We start from the raw sequence: 17,577 nt of genomic DNA, 5'->3' as shown, positions 1-17,577 counted from the left end.
AAAGCACCAGAGCTGCAGCCACTAGGTCGCGCTCTATAGGCAGTAGCAGTGTTAGGGAAACTTGCCTAAGGTCTCCTACTGAATGGGTGCTGGCATACTGAACAGGCAGAGCAGAGATTCGAACCCTGGTATCCTGTGTCAGAGGCAGAGCCCTTAACCATCCAGCCACTGCTAACTATAAGTTAAACCCACAAATTTGTTTTGCTTATTCATCCTAGTTATAACAACGTTTAGATTATGTTCCTAGCACAGTGTGACAATATTGTGTTTGGAAATAAAGGTCTTTTTTATGTTTTTCGTTTTTTACTTTCTTATTCTACACTATTGATGATTATAAGACCTTATTTGCAAAAATAATAGTAATATACCCTCATGGCATACATATTTAAAAAGCCAAGTTCCTAAAGTAACAATATATGTTTTTTCTGTTTTCATTTTACAAGTCTTTTATTTTGGTACAGAATATGCAAAAATGTAATTGCCTTTGATTTAGTTTGTGACTAAAAATAATACACAAGACATGGGCCTCAGCCCTAAAACTTTCTAAACTCTATTCTACTACTTACCACGGTTAAAATGTTACTACATATGTCTCTTGTAGTTTTGCTAAAACTTTCCCAAATTTGATCATAATTTTGAAAATGACTTTTTATGTTGGATTGAGTTTGTCCGTACCTATTTTTTATGTGACATACGTCCAAGTTTTAAGACCCACCAAAATGTATTCTACATCTCTTAACAGTTGAAATGATAGCACATGTGCCTCATTTAGTAACAAACTGGTGGTGCACTATCCACAAAAACACTGGACGTTTATAAATGTCCAGTCAACATTTAGTGGTTAAGGCAGCAACTACTAAAAATGTGTATACATATATACACAAATTAAAAAAAAAATAAAATAAAAAAATATATATCTATAAATATATATATAGATAGATAGATAGATAGATAGATAGATAGATAGATATATATATCTATATATCTATATATCTATCTATCTATCTATCTATCTCTCTATCTCTCTATATATCTCTCTATCTCTCTATCTCTCTATCTCTCTATCTCTATATCTCTATATCTCTATATCTCTATATCTCTATATCTCTATATCTCTATATCTATATATCTCTATATCTATATATATATATATATAATATTATATTATATATATATATATATGTAGATGTATACACACACACATACACGCACACTTCTTAGCCTACCAAGAAGTGTCCACAAATTTTCACTGTGGAGGTTAGAGGTTAAATGTTTTCAAGATAAAAAACAAATTACATATATATATTATATGTAAAACAGATCTCCAGTTGAAACTTCTACAATTTCCTTTGGACAGTTATACATACTAAATTTGTACATTGTAAATGTCTGCTATATCACACAAAACACAATCACTGGTTTATAAGCTCTATGACAAATTAACATGGCGAAAAAAAAAAATCTTAAATGCTGTAACCAATACTACAAAACTGCAGACTAGGGATGGGCCAAAGGAATTCAGAGGGTAACCAATTCAGTCTAGTTTGAACACCATAAAGCAGATAAAAGAAAACTAGTAGGTGCACTGTGTCTTTTGGAATTTGCCCAGCCATATTGCAAACAAAGCTTTATGCTGGTACTGATAATTCTTATGTAAACAAATAAAATTGTATTCTGATAGGAAAGCACACATACAAAAAACATAACAATATATTATAACCATTTTAAAATAAGATCATTCAAAAATACAAAAATATATTTCTTTATAGTAGCTGGATAGAGTGAACAGCTGAATAGAAGAAATGGAAGCAGCATGGGGATTTTATTTATTTATTAATTTTCTGTTTACAGCTTTATACTATTAGGGTTCATAATAATAATAATAAACTAATCTTTCACTCTCTTGCTGTTTCAGCTTGTGAATTGTACAGGGCCACAATAATCCAACATACATAAAGACTGTTTCAGAATGGTTGGTCCTCATCAGTGGATGGCAAATCACAAACACCTTCTGTTTTAAGAAGGCAAATTTCTGTTTTGCATAGCATTTTTAGTAAGAGGGCATTTTATCCTTTTCAGCCCCCTACACACTTCTAGGAGTTCTGGTTCAACGCAAGGTTGCTGGGCAATCTTTAACTCTGGGCGTTTCAAGTCCTTCGTCATAGAGCCACATTAATCCATGCCATGCACTGATAAGGAACCACCCAGTCTAAAACAGTCTGTAAGCATGTTGGATCATTATGGCTCCGCACAATTAACAAGCTGACACATCAATGCATCCCAGCGGTTCTGGAGACGTTTTGGCTTTCAGGAACAAAAAAGGGAAAATTCAGCAGTGATGCATTGTGGAAGACCTCATATGCTCACTCCAACCTGAATAATCACCAACACCTTTTTTTTTTTTAAAGGCAAATTTCTGTTTTCCATCGCGTTTTAGTAAAAGGTTTTTTTTGTCTTTTTTAGCCCCTTACTTCTAGACTTCTGGTTCGCTACAAGTTTGCAGGGCAACTCTTGCAGGTTTGTTAAAAGTTGTAAAGCATAAAATCGACCCCAGAAACCCCTAGGCGCAAGGCCTAAAAAGGTTGGAAACTTGAGAGTGGGCACTATGACAGCTGACTACCATTTTACTGAGCACTATATATGCATTTTATGTGTGTATGTATTTGTTAGGTCACCCTTGGACCCAACAAATAGTACTATTGCTTTTAATTGATTTCTCCAATTTACTGAATAAAATTTGTGTGGTTTTTACAGATTACTGACCACCTTGTTGTACTGTTAAGCACTTGGTGGTTGCTGGAACTGTCAAAATTGGAGGTTTTCGATTGATGGCAGCGCTGAGGTTGAGTTCTTGTGCACCAATCTGTGGAGTGGGAGCCTCTGGCAGCAGCATAAACTCTTTACCATACACATGTTTAACCCTTTGGGGACCGGCTGCCTAACACCCCCCTTAAGGACCAGGCTATTTTACATGCGGGGCGGGAGGCACATTTGGGGGGGGGGGTTTCAAGCAGCCAGATACCTAGTATGGCTAGTGTGGGCAGGTGTCCCCCATATGGCCAGCAGCCTTTACTCACCTCCCAGGCTCCAGCCCCCTCCCACTCTGGACGGCATCCTCGCTCGCATTGCCGTTAAGTTCCAGGTCGCGGCTTGATGACGTCATTAAGCCTGGACCCGTCACTTAATGAAGAGCGAGCAGGGATGCCGGCCAGAGTGGAGAGACGATCGCCAGGGAAACGTCAGAAGGCGAGTCCCCACTCTTCTTCCCCTCAGACCGCCGCTGCCAACAGTGATCACTATGATCCGCTGGCGATTGTAGTGGTCACGTGATCAGGAGCCAATCACGATGGCTCCTGATCACTGAGGGGAGATGTCAGCTGTCATATGACAGCTAAATCCCCCCTCTCAGGTGCGCACGATCGCGTCGGGAGCGAAAATGGCAGGTGGCATAAATCCTACACCGCATCAGGCTTAGACAGCCACAAGTGCAGTGTAGGATTTACTACCAGCGGTCCCCAGCAGGTGAAAGGAGTGCCGGTACTAGCACTCCATTGTGTCCACAAAATGTTCTACCTGCTGTGTAGTAAATAGAAAGATGGTCCCATGTGTACAAAGCAACCCTGAATTCTAATTGCATCCAGGCAGTGGCGCTGTCAATTGGACCATCTTTTCCTTTTATGAATTTTTTTCTTTGCACCTAGGCATAATCTGAAGTAGAAATATGTATGAGATAATGAATTGTATGTGTAGTATGGCTAACAAATAGATTATTAGTAGCAAAGAAAAGAATCTCACTGACAGCTAGCACAGCTGTAGTATGCAGAGTGCCTTAAACATATTTCAGACGCTTTCTAGAGATATATATATATATATATGATGCAATTTAAATAATGAGAAGCGTATATAAAGAATTAAAGTGGTCTTGTTAGTTAATATGCTTTATAATTTTACAAACGTTGTCAACTTCATATACACCTGTAATTTTACAGAGACTGGTTATAGATATGTCGGACAATTTATACTCTTATACACCTATAGATCAAAGATGGTCTAGTTTATTATGGTATATTCTATAGATATGGCTTTTGAATAGAATGCTACTTATATATTTTGTGATTTTGTACTGTTCAAAAATTGATAAATAAAGATTATTTGAAAAAGAAAAGAATCTAAGGTGTTTTCCAGTACAGGAAGAGTTAAAAAACTTCAGTCATCATCAATGCAAATATGCTTCTCTGAGCTATTCGACCAACTTGGTCTGAACTCAGTGCTGTCTTCTGAAGAGCTTGAGGAGGCAACTAACAATACAATTTGCCGAACGATTTTTTTTGTATGAACAATCGGAAATGATGGCTTATGATGACTAATGGAAAAAAAAAAAATCTCCTACAAGGTCCAAACAGATTAATTAAATCGACCCGATTTTCTGATTGATCCCTTCAATCTGATCGGATTGGTTAAATCCATGATAGGGCAACAGTTCTGGCCCCAAGCTTATACAGACGCATGCCTAGGCTGCAGGCAAGCAACGTGTACTGTTGTATGTGGGCGGGGAGGAGGGGTAGTTGAGGAATAAAGGCACATTGCACCATGGAGTGGATTCCAGTGGACAGAGTAAGGCCCTGTTTACACTGGGGATCGCAAAACGCTAGCAAAATCACTAGCATTTTGTGATGGTGATACTTTTGCGTATTTTTTACTGGACGATTTGCAAATTTTTGAGAGATCGAGTTTAACATTTCAATCGCGATCATTTTCCGCAAAACGCAAATTGTTGGCGATCGCTGCAGTGAGATCAATGCCATGTACTTTCAATTACTCAAGCGACTTTAAAAGTGCTAGCAATCATCAGCAATTCCAAAATCTGCTGAAAATGCCGCAGTGTGATTGGGCCCTAAGGAGAAGTAATAATGCCTTTGGCTGGCATCACTTTATACATGTTAATTTTTTTTTTTTTACAATAAAATTTGAAATCCATAAAAAAAAAAAAAAAAAAAAAAAAAAAAAAAAGGAAACATTATGCAATTCAGAAATACAGCAATACAATCCAGTTGTTGCATTAGACTGGTTCATTTTCAAGTTGTATATAATTTGCATAAAATTTGCATAAACTCCTTATCTCACTGACCATCCCTACTGCCTACACTTTCCATAACATTTGAATGGAAGCTGGAATTAATAGCATCTCACTGTCCATCTCTATTACTCAAGGCGTAGTAACAGGATGAAGTCACACCCCACATAATGCTGTATTCTGCAAACCAGCAGGACAAGAAATGCGAATTCTCCAATAACAACAACAAAAAAATCACATCTGCACTATGTTTAACAGCCACAGTATTTCTTTGATATTATTATTTGTTTATTTATAAAGCGCAAACATATTCCGTGGCGCTGTACAAAGTAGGAAAACAAACAAGGGGTACATAATGATACAGCAATGATATACATCAAATATGGACACTGGTACAAAATACAGAACTGGTGATTATCATGACAGATGTAACATGATGAACAAAACGTATAACAGAGTGCACGCTATAAAAAGATTAACAAATTCCAAGACACAAAAGGGTGAGAGCCCTGCCCTTGCAAACTTACAATCTAAAGGAATTTGTGTTGGGGGGGGGGGGGGGGGGAGAGAAAAGAGGTCAGGAAGTATGCAGTATACAACAAGCAGTGCATGTTTAGGTTATTTAGTAAGTAGATAAACTAGATGCGAGGCCGAAGGAGGAATAGCCTAAGTTAGAGCATATGCTTGTCAGAACAGGGGCGTTTTGAGGAAGCGTTTAAGGATTTCAAAAATGGGAAAGTGACGAATGTGCTGTGGAAGAAGGGGTGAGGCACATGAGAAGTCTTGTATACGTGAATGCGATGGGGTAATTTTAGAGGAGGATAAAAGAAGCTCATGTGCAGATCTGACATTGCGGTTGGGTTGGTATCTGGAAACTAGTGAAGAGGGAGAGGGACTGTGGAGAGCTTTGTAGGTTAGGGTTAAAGAGACTCTGAAGCGAGAATAAATCTCGCTTCAGAGCTCATAGTTAGCAGGGGCACGTGTGCCCCTGCTAAACCGCCTCTATAGCGCCGCTGAACGGGGGGAGTCCCTTCACCCCCAAACCCCCCACTGCGACACTTGGTTGCAGACTTGGTCGCTCCTTGGGGCAGGGCTAATGGCTGCAGCCCTGCCTCCAGTCGCGTCTGTCAGCGGCGCATCACCGCCTCTCCCCCGCCCCTCTCAATGAAGGAAGACTGAGAGGGGCGGGAGAGGAGGAGATACGCGCTGACAGACGCGCGTGGGGCAGGGCTGCGGCGGTTAGCCCTGCCCCAACCAGGAAGCGCTCACCCGCATTACGGAGGGGATTTGGGGGATCAGGGACCCCCGTTAAGCCGCGGGATAGCGGCGGTTTAGCAGGGGCACACGTGTCCCTGCTATCTATGAGGTCTGAAGCGAGATTTATTCTCGCTTCAGACTCTCTTTAAGAGTTTGAACTGTATCCTCTGGTTAATTGGTAGCCAATGAAGAGCTTGACAGAGAGAAGTCGCACAGGAAGAACAAGAAGAGAGATGAATGAGACGAGTAGCCGAGTTCAGTACAGATTGGAGGGGTGCCAGTCGGTTAGTCGGAAGTCCAGCAAGCAATATATTACAATAGTCCAAGCGAAATATAATAAGAGCATGTACTAACATGTTAGTTGTGTCCTGAGTGAGAAAAGGTCGGATGTGTGCTATGTTTTTTGAGTTTGAAATTATAGGAGCTGGTTAGGGAGTTAATGTGAGGAATAAATGAGAGAGAAGAATCAAATATTACCCCTGAGTATGGAATAATGGCCTTTGAATTTAGCTGTGAGAAGATCATTGGCCACTTTAGTAAGGGCTGTTTCTGTGGAGTGGTTTGTCAGACTGGAACTGATCAAACAGGGAATTAGCAGATAAATAATGGCTAAGTTTAGCATGAATGTGCTGCTGAAGTAATTTAGATGCAAATGGGAGAAGTGACACTGGGCGGTGGTTGGCGAGCACAGTGAGGTCTAGAGATAATTTTTTTTAAGTAGTGGTGTTACAACAGCCTTTTTGAGTGGGGACGGAAAAATACCAGTGGAGAGGGAGAATTCAAACAGCAATGTTAGAGCAGGGATGAGGATATCTGCGGAATGAGATCGGAGAGGATAGGATCCAAGGAACAGGTGGTTAGATGAGATTTTGGAGATTAGAGTGGAGAAAGAATGTTCGGAGAGTGAAGAGAAAGCAGATAGGGAGCAATCGACAAGAGGAGATGGAGTTTTAGGTCTGCATGGAAAAAAACTACTTCAGATTTTGGCAATTTTATCAGTGAAATATGTTGTAAATTCTTCAGCTGATAAGCATGAAGAATAATATAATAATATACTAGCATTCACTTTATTTCAGATGAGCTCGTTCTCCTGATGTCTTTCCTACTATAAGACTGTTCCTTTACCTTGAGGGAAACAAACACCACTTTCATCCACGGGACTGTACCGATCACATGGACGCTCATTAGCAGTGCAGGTTCTGCACTGCAGTTACCAACCAGCTGCAAACCTGTGCGGTTATCATCACAGAGACGTCATCAGCTCCAAATGTACGCTCTGTAAAACCAGGGCTGTGGAGTCGAGGAGTCGGAGTAATTTTGGGTAGCTGGAGCCGAAGTCAGTGGTTTTACTAAACTGAGGCATCAGAGTAGGAGTCGGATGATTTATGAACCAAATCCATAGCCTTTGTAAAAATTAGAATAAGGAGTTGGAATTGATGAGTCGAAGCAATTTTGGGAACCTGGAGTCGGAGTTGTAGGTTTCATAAACTGAGGAGTCGGATGATTTTTGTACCGACTCCTCAGTGCATAAAACTGCTGTAGCAGCGCAGCTTAGTGAATAAAGCCCAATATACTTTGTACAGCACTGCGGAAGATGTTGGCAGCACTTGGTCAGCACTTAGATCTTGCATGGATCATAGGTGTAACAATTTTATACTCTTCACAGATAATCCCTCTAGTAAATGGGGCGGTCTAATGACTGAAATCCCTCGCTTCTTCTACATCTCTGAATAGGTTTCCTCAGGAAAGAAAAGTAAACGCTTAGCTGAATATTCTTTAACCACTCAGGGAAAGGGTGCTACTTTGACTACCCCTAAGAGATCTACACTTGGCAGTGAACAATACAATAAAATGTGATTAAAGTTCAATGGACCTGGCCAAGTTTACCCTATCAGAAGTTTACTATATCAGAATTCATCATACATTAAACATTTATACAGGCACATGGCTGGGACTTGGGAACTGAATTTCCTTTAGCCAAAGGTTTACCAAATCAGAGTTTACTACTGTATTAGAGATTCTACTGAACTGTTAGAGTAGAATACAAAGTTACTGTGGTTTTTTTTAATAGGTCTTTTTGGGGCAAAGTAAACCTCTCGAACAAAGTATAGCAGAAAAATACTGTAAAGGCCCATACACACTATTAATGTCGCCTGGTGGGAATCGAGATCCACTCCGTCGGGCAACATTAAAGGGCTTAGACTGCACAGATGCATTGCTAGCCTGCAGGCTATTGACGTGTTCTGCTGCTATACAGAGGAGCCAGGTGAGTGTGCAGAACAAAGCTCTTGGCCACTGCTCCCTCGAAGTGATGGCCAGGCAGATTGTTGGGGGCCAGGCGGCCATCAGGAGTTGCTGAGGCGTTTGTTAATTGGCCACCTCGGCCGAGTTTTGTTTTGTGAGTGTACCAGCCTGTTGAAGTTTCAAGGGGGTAATATGAATTTTCTGTTTGTTGGTTAAAGTGCACCTCCAGCAGAACGGTGGTGGTCTGATAACCTGCAGCCACGCTGGGGGTGGTCCACAGCAACATGGCAACACAGCTCGGGTGGCCACAGAACTGCAGTTTGCTTCGGAAGGCTGGGGTGGGGCTCAGAATGCTAGATTTTTACGGGTCACCAGGAGAGTAAGTGTACTTTTAATCAGGGCTGTGGAGTCTGTACAAAAATCCTCCGACTCCTCAGTTTAGGATTCCACTGACTCCGACTCCTCTAATTTGCATATTACAATCTTGTTGATTGAAAGTATGTAACGTGAAAATCGTCTCTTAACTGCCAACGCTTAGGAATTTTAAAGGACAACTGAACTGAGAAGGATATGTAGACTGCCATATTTATTCCCTTTAGTCATAGACTAAAACTAGTCCTTGGTAAGAGTACGTGTAAAAGGTAAAGACCAGAACAAAGAACATCTATCAGGCCCTAGGCAATGTAACTGTGGGTACATGTAAGAGTGATGTGCAGGTACTCTGCAGGTGAATGAGGAGATTCTTCCTCTATTACACATTCTTCATGCACAATCTAAACTAGGTTTATGGGTGATAGACAACACCTCTGTGTTCAATGTGCACAACATTCTCAGTGTATTCCCTGCAGCTCTGTGGGGCGTGCATATGTATGTGTAACAAAGTAAACCTGAGACAGATGAAATTAAAGTTTTATACATACCTGGGGCTTCCTCCAGCCCCCTTCAGGATAATCAGTCCCTCGCTGTTCTCCTCTGCCACCTGGATCTTCTGCTATGAGTCCAGGTACTTGAGCCAGTCTGGCGTGGTGCGCATGCACACACTCCGCCGCCGGGAGCGTACTACACCTGCGCAGCACTATTGCGCAGGTGCAGAACGCTCCTGGCTGTGGAAGCGGCATGCGGCCGTACAGCGCTGACTGGCTGAATTACCAGGACTCATAGCAGAAGATCCAGGTGGTGGAGGTGGACAGCGAGGGACTGATTAGCCTGAAGGGGGCTGGAAGAAGCCCCAGGTATGTATAAAACTTTTCTTTTCATCCGTCTCGGGTATCATTTAATTTGTAGTCAGCAAACTTTAACAACATATCAAATGATTTGATTTCATGAGCAAAGAGAGTGCGTACATTTGCATAAATCAGAATCAACGCAGAATTATCTCCATCTCGTTGACCATCTCTATTAGTGACACGGCTACACATCAGGCTTTATACTTACAGCATAGATGTTATTTAGTATATATACAGTCACAATCAGATGTGTATATCTGGCTTTAAAAATACGGGGACTGCTTTATTGAAGCAGCACAAGTAACTAATTTTGATTGGTGTATTTCATTGTTGCAGGCTAAGCACAGCTATTATTGTATGTATAAATTATTTATGATGACTATTACCTGAGAAATAGAACATTTTATCATATTTTCTATTTTAATTACAGTTCAAATTCATTAGGAGTCAGAGTCTGTGCATTTTTTCCCGACTCCGACTCCAGGCACCCAAAATTGCCCAACTCCGACTCCACAGCCCTGCTTTTAATTTGCCAATTTTACCTTATTTTGAAATAAGCAACACGGTAAATGTACTCTTCTTCAGCACGATGGACGTGGTCTTTAGCCTACATTTTAATAAAAGCAGACAGTTCACAACTACAGTACAATGTAAGAACTGTTCAAAATATTGCTGTCAAGGATGGGTTTGCCCATGCAATCCTACACCTAGCAACTGCTCAGCACTGCAATTTAATATAACTACCTGTAAAACATAGCTGCTATAAAATTGCTCCCTAGAGTACGTGAACAGCAATTATCTTATATACAAATTTATATTTGGAACACCTATGTTCACAAACATATTCCTTGGTAAGTTGTGAATCAAAAAAAATGCAAACTCTTAAATCTCCTTCGTGAAACTACATTTCTGTAACAATAACATTAAAATAGCAATGATTCAAATATGGGAACCTTGACATTGAAGTCACACAAGAAAGTAAGGAGAACACTCAATATTCAAAAGCCAGTTTATCCCGGGGAGTATTAAAGGACAACTATAGTGAGAAGAATATGGAGGCTGCCTTATTTATTTCCTTTTAAACAATGCCAGTTGCCTGGCACCCCTACTGATCTACAGTATTTGGCTGCAGTATTGTCTGAATGTTGTTCTGGAGAAACTTCTTTTGGAGAGTATTCCCTAGCTAGAGAATTTTGCTCACTGCTGCTTAAACTGATCTGTATTGCTGGCCACAAAGAGTTAAAAATGCACCTGCAGAGAGCAGTGATGGGAGGGGTCACCTGATCTGTGCTGACGTGAAGACTAGCTGGTGCCTGCTCCCTGCTTCCCCCTGACTTCCTTATGTGGGTGATAGTAGAGAACGGTAATAATCTGGACAGCTTTTCGTCTACTAATATTCTGTTGATTTTAGACAGAAAATGGAGCTACAGGAACCAGCCAAGCAAGTACGTAGGAAATCCCCCCTACCCACCAAAAAAGAAAAACATAAATGCCAGTGAAATTAAGCCTACATTGTCCTGAAATAAATACTGTATTTTTTGGACTATAAGACTCAATTTTTCTCCACCAAAAGTGGGGAAAATGACACTGCGTCTTATAGTCCAAATGCAGGGAGTTCCTGACTTGTGAACGCCTGCCATTACAAACCTCCAACCTGCCGCAATGTCAGGGATTCATTGTACTGTGCCCACGCAGAGGACACAGGGGACAGAAAAGGGCATACAGGACACAGGGAGAAACAAGAGGTACAAGGAAGCATAAGGTACACAGTGGGCATAATCCACAAGATTCACCATGGATGCACCAGGTTTAGTATATATTTTTTTCCTCTGGTTTAGTCCTCTAAACCTAGGTGCATTTTATCGTCAGGAGCGTCTTATAGTCTGAAAAATACGGTGCATGTATCACTTTGGTGTTATAACTGGATTCAAGTCTGATGAAGGCACAATAACCAAAAAGCTTCCTGTAATTTTTTTTTAATTTATTTAATGTAGTCAATAGATGGTATCATCCTGATTCAAAACGTTTTGCTTTTGGTGGCATAAGTAATAAAAAGTTATTGCTGCATCCATAGTAACACAGCCAAAATGCCAGTCTCCATAAACTTGTATGGACCTTGTGGCAGGGATGATGCAGGGAAGCTTAACGTGGGAAGACGCAGTACAAGGGGTTCCCAAAAAAACTTAAACTACTGTTGGCCATCACACTCAGAGAAGTACTTCTTAAGCATGATTAAAGCCTGGTACACACTTTCAATTAGGATTGGCCAATCACTGACCAATTTTATCACCTCCATGTAGCATGAGGCTCAACAGATTAAGTATTAGGCCAGAAACCCACTGGGAGCGCTTTGTAAGCGTGAGTGATTTGAAAAAGCTCTTGGTAATGCAATGCTATGGGGGATTTTTATAAAATCACACCGCTCTAGTGGGATCACACCCATAGCATTACATTAGCTAGAGCTTTTCAAATCACAAAGCGCTCAGAAAAGCTCTCCTAGTGGGTTTCTAGCCTTAAAGTGGATCCGAGATAAATGTTTACTTATTGCATAATTGTGTTCCTTTCATATAGTTTATAGGGCATTCCTCAAGCCAAATACTTTTTTTGCTTTGTTTTAATACTTTAATTCCCTATAAACTAAACAAGCCTCACACACAGCTTTTCAGAGAGCCTTGGCACTCTGTCCCAGGTAGCAAGGGCTTATGGGAGCTCAGTCTGGGCAGGAGGAGGAGGTTAATAGCCAGAGATTTCAGAGGCAGAGGGGAGGAGTGAAATTCTCCACGGGCTGAGAGCTGGAGATGTTATAAGCTTATATTTACTCAAAATTTGAAGTGGTTTAATAAAGCTGACATGCGTGTCATAAAAAAGTAATGTCCGCAATTAATTTAGGAAAATACAAAATTATTTCCTTATTAACATTATGAAACTCACTAAGACAAATTAAAAACGCATAGGATGGCCACCCAGCCACACATGCAAAGCACACCCCACTCACTGGTGCACCATACACACACACACATAGGGTACAAGGGGACCAGATTGGGACAAATGGTTGTATGATGAGTGAGCTACTCCTAAGTCCTTTTTTGCAGATAAACACTTCCACCAGTTGTCATAATGCTTAGAATTAGAAGCAATTAGTGTTAGTAGCAGCAGCAGATCTGAGCGAGTGCACAACAGTGACAGTTAGCAGAAAACACAAGCCAAAATATCACCTCGGTCCGAGCCAAACAGCTTCAAAACAGCGGGTGACAACCAGGATCTCCCTGTATATCACATCACGTGTTAGTTCAGCTTTGCACAAAGCGTGCAGCAGACAGTTAGTAGGTCACACATAGGTGCATCTCACCCACTCCTTTGGACAGTTCACAGTGTTGCTGGATCCGGCAAGAGGACAGAGAGCTGTTAGCATGTGGCATCCGATAGATCCCTCCCAGTGTGTATGTGCATCAACTCCGGGCACCGGAGAGTGCTAGGACCGGCCAGTTGGTACTCTTATCTAGACAGGCCACCGGACGGGTGGCAGATGTCACAACCCTCACTGGGTGCTGCACTGCTGGGTGGCGTCCCATGGAGGAGAGCGGTTCCCTACCGCAGTTTCGCCGCCTTCGTCAGGGGGGCGTTATCACCTTGCCTCAGTGTAGTGTGACAAACAGAACATGGCTGCCCTCATTGTATCACATCAATAAATAATCATAAACTTTTGAAGCTGTTTGCAGCTAGATTTGCTGGGTAAACTTTCTAAACTTTAGATAAGATATATAGACAAGTTACTTGTTATAGTTACTTTTTCATCTCGGATCCATGATTGTGTAGGTAACCCTCACACTACAATACATGGAGATGGTAAAATTGGTCATTGTGGCTTTGTTTACATCTAAAATCACAATCGCTGAGGCCAGCGGTTTGCGATTTTGTAAGTGATTTTTTTTCCCTCCTGGCACTTACCTTTGTGCCACGTTTTTTTGTAAATCGCTTTTCAAAGTGCTTTTGCAGAGCGATTTGTTTTTTCACTACCTGACAAGTCAGAAAGAGAACTCTGACCCAGAAAAGAATAATTACAATGTATTTATTTTTAAAATCGTGAACGCAATCTCCGCATAAAGCGATTTTGTGAGCTTTTTTTGTTTTTCCTATACCTTCCATTGTAGCAAAAATGCACTAAAAATGGTACATGCAACGCTTTGCTGAGCGGAAAGCAGATGAACCACACAGATATCAACTATCACATAAGGATTCATTGCACAATGGGTGTTGTTATTTTAAATCGCCGGCGCTCAAGAAAAACGAAAAATGCTCTAGGTGTGAACAAGCCCTGACTGGCCAATCATAATTGAAAGTATGTACCAGGCTTTATAACCCTTGGCCCATATGTATATAATTCACTTTTTCTCCAAGTTGATATTTTTCCACCTGTCAATAAAATGCCTTCAAACCCCCAGCAAGATAGAGAATACACCAAATCATTTTGACAGTACCTTTTCAATTGCAAAATGCTGAAAAGTTATTTTAAGAAGATGAAAAATGATCACCCAGGAGAGAACGGAGGAGAAAAAGTGAATTGCAAATGGGCCCTCAACGCTCAGGCTGGTTTCACACTGGAAACCAGCGTCAGCTAGGCGGTGTGTCACACCAGACGCACCACAATGCACCATCAAAAATAGGCCTTCAGGGAACACAGCGCTTCAGCGCGGTGTTCCGTTTAGCCACCGGCCAAGCAAGAAGTGACGCCCGCGGGGTGCGCTTATCGTCACTTCCTGCTTTGGGTATACAGATGTGCACAGAAGTGTATTATTAATATACGCTTCTGCACGTGTGCACCGTGACGTCGCATTGGTGAGTTTTTAGAAATCTACGCATTGCCATAGACTAACATGACTTCTGGGCTGATGCAACTCGCCGCAGAATCTGCGCGTTAATGAACTTCTGGCCCTGCATCGGGGATGCAGCGAAAATGTCACTTCTGTCGCAACGTCTCAGTATGAAAGTCTCAATAGACTTTCATTGCATGGCGGTGGGGTGCGGTAAAAATACCACACCGACTCGGTGTGAAAGGGCCCTCAAAGAGAACCTGTAAGAAAAAAAGTTCCCCTGGGGGTACTTACTTCGGAGGGGCAAGCCTCTGGATCCAAAGAGGCTTCCCCTGTCCTCCGCAGTAGAGGGTATCCAGTGCTGGGATTCCCGAAGACATCCTTGTTGGCAGCAGCGCTCTAGCAGCTTCCCATCTAGCAAAAATAGCTGAGCCTGACCGTGTTCACTCTGCTGTGCAGGTGCCTAGCACCTGTGCAATAGAGTGGACCCAATTAGGCTTGACTATTTCTGCCGGAGCCCAAGTGTAAAGCCGCTACTGTGCCTATGCGCAGTGGCAATGAGGATTAGGGATTTTTTTTTTGGGGGGAGGGGTGTTTGTCCGGAGGAGCCAGGGCTGGATCGGGGTGACGTAGAAGAATGGGGGAAGCCTCATTAGAATCCAGAGGCTTCCCCCTTCTGAGGTAAGTGCCCACCAAGAGCACTTTATTCCTTACAGGTGTTCTGTAAAGAAAACCTGTAACGACAAAAAGATCCCCTGGGGGGTACTCACCTCGGTAGGGGGAAGCCTCCGGATCCTAATGAGGCTTCCCCCGTCCTCCTGTGTCCCACGGCGGTCTCGCTCTGGCGCTCCGAACGGCGGGGACGTAAATATTTTACATTCCCGGCTCAAGCACAGGCGCAGTATTGGCTTTCCACTCGGAGATAGGCGGAAATAGCCGATCGCTGTCGGGCCGCTCTACTGCGCAGGCGCAAGTCACCTGCATAGTACAGCGGACCTGACGGAGATCGGCTACTTTCCCCTATCTAAATGCAGAGCTGCAACAGCTCCACCCATTGAAGCCAGAAACAAGAATTAAGGTAGCCATACACTGGTCGATTTGCCATCAGATTCGACCAACAGATAGATCCCTCTCTGATCGAATCTGATCAGAGAGGGATCGTATGGCTGCCTTTACTGCAAACAGATTGTGAATCGATTTCAGCCTGTAACCGTTCACAATCTGTTGTGGTGGTGGTGGTGATGCCGCCGCTCCAGTCCCCAGGTCTCCGCTGTATTCTCCGCTCTGGTCTCCAGGTCTAGCATGCTTTACTTCTTCCTGCCCGGCAGGAAGTTTAAACAGTAGAGGGCCCTCTACTGTTTAAACTTCCTGCCGGGCAGGAGGAACTGAAGCATGTCGGAGACCAGCGCGGACACGGAGCAGCGGTGACTGGGGGTAGTCACGCCGGTGGAGCAGGTAATGTATTGCCGCTCTATTGCATCGGTCGTCGGGCACTCGAACGCCGCTAGCGACTCGCTCCCTACCCGCGGGCGATCGACAGTAATTTTCCGCACAGATCGACGGGATCGGACTAAATGGATCGAAATTTGGCGTGTAGCGCGAACGATTGGCAGCAGATTCAATCCCAGTGATCGAATCTGCTGTCGAAACGGCGGCAAATCGGGCCAGTGTATGGCCAGCTTAAGCGAGATCCTTGTATAGAGATAATCATGAGTAGAAGGGACTCTGGTATCTTATTTAATTAATCAAGTTAGCAATTAATAAATCATGTACATAACACCACAAGAACCTGCAAAGTCTACAAATCTTCTTTTACATTTATTATACTCCCACACTTTTAACCTTTTGGGTGTGTCTGATACAGCTGACATGAAGATTGCATTTTAATCCTTAAAAGTTTTGAAATTTAAATACAGAAGATTCACACAGTGCAGCTCCCAGCAGATCTATGGCATTAATGACTGACCAGAAGTATGAAGGAAAGGACCTTGGACACCTTTTTTCCTTTAGAGTATATTATTGGAGATACAGTTACAATTATGAATTTCTGAATCTGACTAGTCCTGTGCAATCTAGAGCTAAAATGTAATTTCTCATTTCACAGCTGATATATGTAGTTTATATGCTGTACTTCTCTTCAAATGTCTCAGCATTACAAAGTAATAGTGAATGTGAAGCAGAGCTACATCGCCCAGCAGATCAGGGCCAGTGACAGGTCCTCCTGGTAGGAGCTGCATAATGCAAGGACCGTTACTTGAGCATAGAAGGAAAAGTTTGATTGTCAGAGCAGCTCGCAGCCCTCAGCATTCACTATTAACGAGAAGTCACGTAGCGTGCAATGTATGCCGATGAATGAGACAGCAGATCATTTCTCGTGGACGTTCTGATCCTCCGTGGAGAGACGGCTGTTTATTTTATATTGCTGTCAGCGATGAGTGACACTCACTTCACAGACACACAAACTCACGCTCGCTCCATGCACAGCTCCTCACTTCCTCCGCACAACACATGCCAGTGTATTTCCCCACAAACTACCCTTCACCCAGCTCAGCAGTCCCGCAGACACTCTTACCTCTCTCCCCTCTCACTCCTCAGCTCCTGCTAGATCCCAGTGGCCTGCCAGCCAGCCAGCGCACCGCCTGACGTCACCAACATGGCGGCGCCCAGTGCCACGTCAAGGAGCAGAGAGCAGCTTGAGAGGCGATTACAGCACCTGCCCATGCCCATTGGGTGCCCAACTCTGGCTTCCTAGGGTCCCTGAGAGGGGATATCGTTTACATGTTTGTGCGTCGTGATTCACCACTGTATGTCCCCAGTTCTGCTATAATGGAAACCGTGATGTGTTTTATCTGCCAATTTCAACCAGACGTAACTTTCTCTTCAAACTAGCGCTAAAACATGAGTGGCGCTGGAGTAAGAAGTGGTTGCCAGCAGTGCCCATGCTTGCTAAGTGCCCGGTACAGCA

The 17,577-nt window shown here is 42.7% G+C and overlaps 1 protein-coding gene across 1 annotated transcript in view; it reads right to left on the bottom strand.

Moving 5' to 3' along the window:
* Positions 1–17,282, bottom strand: part of SEC23A (SEC23 homolog A, COPII coat complex component) — a 223,734-nt gene extending 206,452 nt beyond the window's left edge. Inside the window, exon 1 of the mRNA XM_068253444.1 lies at positions 17,185–17,282. The gene's annotated coding sequence lies outside the window, so the exon portion shown is untranslated. The remainder of the gene's footprint in view (positions 1–17,184) is intronic.
* Positions 17,283–17,577: the final 295 nt, after the last annotated feature.

Source organism: Hyperolius riggenbachi, chromosome 9 (assembly GCF_040937935.1).
Source record: "Hyperolius riggenbachi isolate aHypRig1 chromosome 9, aHypRig1.pri, whole genome shotgun sequence".
Classification (NCBI taxonomy): domain Eukaryota; kingdom Metazoa; phylum Chordata; class Amphibia; order Anura; family Hyperoliidae; genus Hyperolius; species Hyperolius riggenbachi.
The sequence above is the reverse complement of the archived record's forward strand: the minus strand, read 5'-3'. Positions and strand labels throughout refer to the sequence as shown.